At 46.2% G+C, this 8397-nt stretch overlaps 1 non-coding gene across 1 annotated transcript; it reads left to right on the top strand.

The window, feature by feature from the left end:
* Window positions 1–7895: 7895 nt before the first annotated feature.
* Window positions 7896–8002, top strand: LOC120658077. Its single transcript, XR_005668506.1, has one exon. It is a non-coding gene; the product is annotated as a small nucleolar RNA R71 (small nucleolar RNA).
* The last annotated feature ends 395 nt before the right edge of the window (window positions 8003–8397 follow it).

The raw sequence follows: 8397 nt of genomic DNA on the forward strand, positions 1-8397 counted from the left end.
AAAGTGCGTGCGCATCGAGATCCGGGGCCTTCGCTGCATGCATGTCTCTGCGGTTACGACGAACGCCAGAGTAGCAGCAGCATGCACGAACGAAGAGAAGTTTGGCATGGAAAGCGCCTTCCAAAACTTAATTAATTTAGTTTGGCGTCAAGTACATCACCGTCGTGCTACGCCTTTCTTCTTGCAACCTTGGAGGTTCCCTTTCATGCACATTATACCTTTTATTCAGCGGGTGTATATATATACACTTTCAGTACCACAAGAAATTATAGTTCTCTATTTCTGAATTAAAAAATATTTGATGCGATGCAAGTGGGTACCCAACAGTGTTTTATGAGTCAACTAAATAATTATGATGGCATGCTATCCTAGCTCATTTTTCTTCCTAAATTAATTATGCACAATGCCATCCTAATTCATTTTATTAAAGTTTTGGGTCGACCCAATGATCCAAAATAAATATAACTTGCATCCCTAGTCGTGAATGTGTGAGTGGTATTGTATAATTCAAACTGCTAATGATTTAGAAACTGAACCAAAACCACCCCACTCCTGTAACATTAATTACATATCCTGCTAATCCACCCCAAACCAGTTTGCCATCTACAATAACTATGCCAAACCAAACCATGCGTCTATTAACCTCTAATCCTGAGTAAATTGCATCATAGGTTTCCAAACTTGTCCCGCAATTTCACCTAGGTCTTCTAACTCTCAAATCATCTATTTGGATCATTAAATCATGGTAAATGTACTTCCATCCAAGATCCCAAACACGCCACTCGAACACATGATCTGAAGCCAATGCGGCATGCCACGTGGTGCCACGGTGGAAAACATTTGCAAAAAAGAAACCCTAAATTTCTGTAGTCCTTCAATCCATATTCTCTCTTTGCTTTCCTCAATGTCCTCTCCTCTACACTTCTCGGTCCACCTCCGGCCACCACCATGGACGGCCGGCGGCCTCCACTGCGCCCCTACGCTGCCGCATTTTCGATCCGACGGCTCGCCCGGAAAGTGCGTGCGCATCGAGATCCGGGGCCTTCGCTGCATGCATGTCTCTGCGGTTACGACGAACGCCAGAGTAGCAGCAGCATGCACGAACGAAGAGAAGTTTGGCATGGAAAGCGCCTTCCAAAACTTAATTAATTTAGTTTGGCGTCAAGTACATCACCGTCGTGCTACGCCTTTCTTCTTGCAACCTTGGAGGTTCCCTTTCATGCACATTATACCTTTTATTCAGCGGGTGTATATATATACACTTTCAGTACCACAAGAAATTATAGTTCTCTATTTCTGAATTAAAAAATATTTGATGCGATGCAAGTGGGTACCCAACAGTGTTTTATGAGTCAACTAAATAATTATGATGGCATGCTATCCTAGCTCATTTTTCTTCCTAAATTAATTATGCACAATGCCATCCTAATTCATTTTATTAAAGTTTTGGGTCGACCCAATGATCCAAAATAAATATAACTTGCATCCCTAGTCGTGAATGTGTGAGTGGTATTGTATAATTCAAACTGCTAATGATTTAGAAACTGAACCAAAACCACCCCACTCCTGTAACATTAATTACATATCCTGCTAATCCACCCCAAACCAGTTTGCCATCTACAATAACTATGCCAAACCAAACCATGCGTCTATTAACCTCTAATCCTGAGTAAATTGCATCATAGGTTTCCAAACTTGTCCCGCAATTTCACCTAGGTCTTCTAACTCTCAAATCATCTATTTGGATCATTAAATCATGGTAAATGTACTTCCATCCAAGATCCCAAACACGCCACTCGAACACATGATCTGAAGCCAATGCGGCATGCCACGTGGTGCCACGGTGGAAAACATTTGCAAAAAAGAAACCCTAAATTTCTGTAGTCCTTCAATCCATATTCTCTCTTTGCTTTCCTCAATGTCCTCTCCTCTACACTTCTCGGTCCACCTCCGGCCACCACCATGGACGGCCGGCGGCCTCCACTGCGCCCCTACGCTGCCGCAGATCTTGGCTCTCTCTCTCTCCTCCAAGCTCTACACGACCTTGTCGACCTTCTTCCCCTACTCTACGCCCCCTCCAATGGATCTCCGTGGGCTCGTCACATTCGCGGGGGGAGGAGTGGGCGATGATGGCGGGATATGTTTCCTGACGAACTCGTTGCCCACTGCCGCTACCTCCCTTGCCACGTGGTCCCTTGGCTGAGGCCTGCGTTTGATCCGGACCGAGCCTTCCTCGGCCGCAGTTGGTGATGCCCTTCTTCTACGATGGCAGCGGCTTCCACTCTGGCGCGCTCCGCTCTCGCCATCGCGGCCCCGCACTCCGCCTCCTCCACCTTCTCCCGTCGCAGACACCTGCATAGCGCGCACCCGCTCTTTGGGAAGCACGTCTATAATGCCAGTGCCCGCACCGAGCACGACCTTGCGCTCACCGACATTGACCACATAGAGTGCAGTGACCCATCGAGGCCGCAGACCTCCGCCCCCTCCTCGCGTTCCTCACCACGCGGACGGCTGCGCCGACGATGTCCTCTGTCTCTACAAGGAGGCGACCCACGACATGACGTTTGGCCCCCGCGACCTCGCCTACCACGTGTGCCACTTCGACGGGTGAGATCACAAGTCAGTGCAATGTAGTGCGGCCTACACTAGTGACGGCCGCACCTTCCAAGGCCTGGCATAGGGCGACCCGCGATCACCTCCTAGAGTCGTGTTGTGGCCTTGGCTAGTGCCTTGCGCACCACCTCCGCCTCGATGCCGCACCCGACGAACTCTTGCATCGCCATAAGGCAGACCCAGCACTGTACGCTCCTCCGCGGTGGATGGGAGCGCGATGAGGCTAGCGCGGGACATGGCCACCTAGGATTTGTTGGCCGCCGGCCTTGTAGTCGCCCGCTGTGAAAGAGATCCAGTGCTCGTAGCCTAAGAGGGGGAGGGGGTGAATTAGGCAACTTAAAATCTTAATGTAATAGCCCGAAAATTCATATTAAAAAATCATTCGAAATCAAACTTATTTTCAAAGTATAATTGCATAAACTCTTTCTTGAGCTCAACTCCTTGTGACTCTAATTCACCTCAGGCTTGATCATCATCATGCCTCGCACGCACACTTGAGCCAATCAGCATTCCTCTATTTTCCTAATCCCTATTCCTCTCTCCATCGTGTGTGCTCACACGTACACCATCCATGCATGCAGTAGCCTTTAATCACATGCATGCATCCCTGACACGTACACGTACATGCAAGCATGCAGACCAAAGCACCAAAGCTTATCCCTGTCCTCGCTCTTGCTGGCACAACACAACGGGTGTTGGCATCTACCAATGTCACCACCGGGAAAAAGCGATGACGCTCGCAGACACCAATTGGGGTGGCAGTATTTTATGAACCACGAATAAATTCGCAAGCGTACGGAATACCGCTGTAGCATTTTATCTGGGAGTATACCGGGATGTTATTTATATTTCCGCAGGCAAGGCGGTGAGTAAAGAGATATAGACTAGTTGATGAACTTTATCTAGATTGGATATTCTCATGCATAAACAGGGGTAAGATAATAACATGGTAGGAGGTAGTGTGACACACGCACAAACTACCCTCTTGGATAAATAAATAAAAAAGATAAAAAAATGCTCTAGGCCGGGAGCAAGGCAGAAATTAGAGCTCGAGTCAACTGTGCTAGGCTAGCTATATCTACACTTTCGCATTGATTAGCTCATCAGAGATTAAACTACATAACAGGGAGATCGCTATCGAAGCAACGGGAGGAGCCCGTACACCCCGGCGACTTTATGTACCTCCCTCCTATCCCCCATACCGAACGTGGAGGATTACTCGGGCTCGGACAGGGCTGTCACCACCGGCCGGCTACCTCTAGAAATCATGGGTATAGTTGACATCTAGCAACTCTTAGCTAATCTAGACACCATGTCTACACTAGTAAGGGATACTCTAGCGTCCCGCGTGGATCCCCCACCCTCCGGATGGACAGACATCACACTAGAGTAATCATACGAATACCGGAACAGTTGATAGAGTTCTAAGAACAAAAGACTAATCATCTCCAGCACATGGTGATCATGCAATGCAAGCATTGAATAATAACGCAACCATGACAAGAAGCATATACCCGATAACTCAGAATATACTTCGAGCAGATATCGGTAACCATAGTCTAATTCTGTTACAAACAACCGAATATTACAAGAGAGAGCTAGAGATGAACCCATACCAGAACTCTCAAGCAACTCCGGCGACTCGATGACTCATAGACTTCTCCTAAACTCCACTAAGCCTAAAGACTATGCAAGATGAGTAAGAGAGGAGAGGTGTGAGAGGTGTATGTGTGTGTGTCCTAATCTCTACCCCCCTTGTATTTATAGCAGGGAGTCACGGGGTGAAACTCTACAAACCAACCTAAGGGATGAACTAGGAGACGACACGTGGCTGGCTAAGGCGGTGGGGCCCATAGGCCAGGTCGGCCGACCTGTAGGTCGGTCGGCCTGCCAGGGGCACCAACCGCCCCCATCTTCTTCGAGCAGACTGTGCTGGGCCTCCTTGTCTGGTCCACGTTGGTTTTGGCCTGTCTTGGCTTGTCTGAATTGGGTTCTTGTTTCACTTTTGGTCCATCTGAGCCTGAATCGGTGCTCTGATAATTTTTGTGATTTTATGTTGGGCCAAAGTGTGCTTGTAACCTGCATATTAGCTCAAAAACACAACTTGCATCTTCTAGAAACTAAAGTGTGTTTTAGGGACTTTATTGAAATAGGATGCATGTAAGAAATGCAAACTCTCATGATTTTCTGATCAAGTTGACGCTCGGAAATAATCGTTAGTGAGCATCAACAAGATCCCCCAAGCTGTCCTTTGCTCATCCCGAGCAAATTAGGACAAATCAGGTTGTTGATCAGAAAATCACTTTGACTCGTAGCTTACCTGTCATGTCATAGTCAGAAGTAAAGCGATTCATTCTATAAGCTTAAATAAGTTGGCCACCATACCTTTGCACAATTACCTTACTCCTTCATGGGGCTTTTTAGCTGTCTCCTCGTCTTGGGCTATTGAGAGTATGAACGGTGCATAGAGTAGTAGTTACTTGCTCATAGATCCGCAATCCATTTGGAGATACTTTTTGAAAGATTTTTTTTGAAAAATACGGCAGAGTTCCCAGGATAACTCTCTCGAGGCACTCAACTTGTATTTCCTTACTAGGGCAATATTTGCCTTCGATCTTTCCTACTACTACAAGCCTTTGTGGAGCTCAAGGTAGGATAAGAACGGGCACACTTGTATTCTATATGTTGTAAAGTCAAAGAGATGATCCATGAAGAAACAAGTCATGAAATCTCGATCAAAAGGTGCAAGTGTATGAGTGGATGGATGGATGGATGGATAGATGTGGCTTACTCCTTGAGGTAATGGCTCTTCTCTCTCGAATCATCCCTGTCTCTCTCTCTCTCTCTCTCTCTCTCTCTCTCTCTCTCTCTCTTTTTAGACATGGTTACCCCTTTTTCTCTCTCTCTCTTTTTTTTGGTTCATGCTTCTTTGGCATGCCATCTTTTCTCTTTTTGGGGCAACCATAATCTGACTTTATTTTGTTTCAGGGATGTTCTACGAGGGAGATCACCAAGACATGGAGTATTTATTAATGTGGAATGGATGGATGGTGGTGCTAATTCCCAATATAGGAATGTAGCAAATGGATGGGACGTGTACGTGCTTATGATCGAGAAAGCATGAAAAGCATTTTACTAGGGTCACGCAATTTGACAAAACTCAATAGAACAGCAAGCAACATATGTGTGAGGTTTTTGTTTAATGGAATTTGACATATGGGTCTGGTAGGAGATTGCATATCACTGGGAAATTTGCTTTTTTAAAATTTTCGAAAACAACTTCAGACTTCAAGCATCACTAGAACAAACTTGCAGAACCTTATTTACCATATCTATACTCACAACAACTTAGACTTGGATCAAGCATATGCAACCCACGGAACTTTCAGGTTCATTGGCAAGGTATTTGCATAACCAACAGATTTAAACTCAAGAGAACTCTTATTTTTTAAACTAGGCACAACAAACATGATAGAGCAAAGAAAAACTCATCCTTTCAACTTATCATAAGGAGTTAAAACATTCTTACTGCGCATGATGAAAAAGGGAAACAAAGCAGTAAATTTTTATTTTATTTTTGGGAAGTTTTTATCAAATTTTATTGAAAGCAAGTAGAGGGATACAGTTGACTTAGGGGAGGGAACCTCCCCCAAGCTACCTCTTGGTTTAGGGTCCGAAAAGTAGGACCTTTCTCCATACCTGATCAGGTTGAGGTCGTTTCGTCCGTACCTGGAGAAGTAGTAGCGGTCGATGACGTCTTGTTCTTCTTGCGCCATACCTTCTTGGTTTTCTTTGATGGCGTAGTCGGCGCAGGAACTGGATCCTCGGATGTTGGATAGACGATTTCCAGATCTTCCCATACGGTATTGGTGATGAAGTCAGGGATCTTATGGTCGTCTTCCACTAGCTCGGTTGGTGGAGTATGAATCTCCCAGTCCTCCCAGGCTGGCTTGGAAGGGGGGTGGTAGTCTTGATCATCCCAACCGGGCTTTGCCCATAGCCCTTGTTTCTCACTATCCTCATGAATCAGGAATACCTCCCTCTTATTTTGAAACTTAAATTTCATGGTCTTTCCCATGATACGGAGGCTGATTCTTTCTGTCCCCACATCAATTCTGGCGTTTATATCCTTGAGGAATGGTCACCCAAGTATGAGCGGGATCCCAAGATCACCTTCCATATCAATGACTACGAAGTCCACTAATATGTAGGTATTCTTGACTTTTACCATTAACCTTTCCACAACCCCTTCTGGATATCTTATCGTGGAGTCCGCCAGCTGAACACACATAGTGGTAGGGGAAATTGATGGATAGCCTAGCTTTTCGAATGTTACCTTGGGCATGATGTTGACGCTGGCTCCAAGGTCACAAAGGGCATGATCAAATTCATAATCGAAGATTGAGTAGCTGATCACTGGGGTTCCGGGATCTTCTATTATTGTGGCTGCTAACTCGCCCCATGCACCTCTTCTTGGGCGTGTGAGCTTCTCTGCATAGTTGATGGGTGTCCTGCTAAATGGCTCTTTCCACATAGCATTGATGACATTGACACTCTCTAGAGTTGATTCGGGTTGCCCCGAAATCTTCCCTAGTTCAGCAGCAGGTGTAGCAGCAGCTAGTTGAATCAATTGAGTTTCTAGCGCCTTATTGAAACTCAGTTGGTTCTTCATAGCCGTGGAGAATCCGTCCATCTTGGCATGGATGGTCTCCATAGATTTGTCTGTAGCGGCCAACTACTTCTAAAGGGACTCATTGATCTTCGCTTGGCCGTAGACAAGATCTCTCAAGATAGGATGGTTAGGATTGAAAGAATTTGAATTTCCATTACCTCCTTGGTAGTATGGACATGGTTGATTCCACCCCTGACCTCCTTGTGGACGAAACCCATTGTTACCATTGAAGAATAGAGCTTCTTCTTGGGTTTCTGAGCAATTATCGCCCGAATGTCCAACATTCCCGCAGACCTCGCACGTCATGCGAGTTTTCAAGTCTTGAAGTGTTTGCAATTGAGCCTTATCTTGGTAATAATCCTCAAATTTCTTGAGGAGGAGATCAATCTTCATAGCGAGCATGTCGGACTCCTTGATGGAGTGCATACCTCGCTGGCGCAGTTGGAGGCGATCATCGCTCCAACCTTGGTTGGAAACCATCTTCTCGATCAATGATGTAGCTCTTTCAATAGTCAGCGAGAAGAAAGCTTCACCCGCAGCGGCATCCACATGATCACGGGATGACTGTGTCAACCCGTTGTAGAAGTTCTGTAGAATGAGCCAATTGTCCATTCCATGGTGTGGACATGCTAGAATGTACTCCTGAAGTCTCTCCCAAGCCTCAGGAATTGACTCATTTGATGCCTACTGGAAGTTCGAAATCCGACCACGAAGAGCATTGGTTTTGCCCGTCGGGAAGAACTTCAAGAGGAACGCCTTGGCACATTTGTCCCAAGTGTCCACAGCAGCCTTGTTAGCATAAAATCATTGCTTCGCTCTCCCCAAGAGAGAGAACGGAAATAGACAAGCCGGATGGCATCTTGCGATACACCCTTGATAACAAAAGTACTGCAGAGCTCCAGGAACTGCTAGAGATGAGCGCTGGCATCCTCATTGGCCTGGCCACAGAAAGGGCTGGCCTGCACCATCGTAATGAGACCCGTCTTGATCTCGAAATTTTCCCCTCCGGTGTCAACCTCGGGCCCAGTAGGGACCTGGTTAGCAGACAGAGCAGAGTAATCACGGAGTGTCTACTGGGCCATAGCTCTAGGAGCTGAGGACGATGCGATGAC

Source organism: Panicum virgatum, chromosome 1K (genome assembly GCF_016808335.1).
Source record: "Panicum virgatum strain AP13 chromosome 1K, P.virgatum_v5, whole genome shotgun sequence".
Classification (NCBI taxonomy): Eukaryota; Viridiplantae; Streptophyta; class Magnoliopsida; order Poales; family Poaceae; genus Panicum; species Panicum virgatum.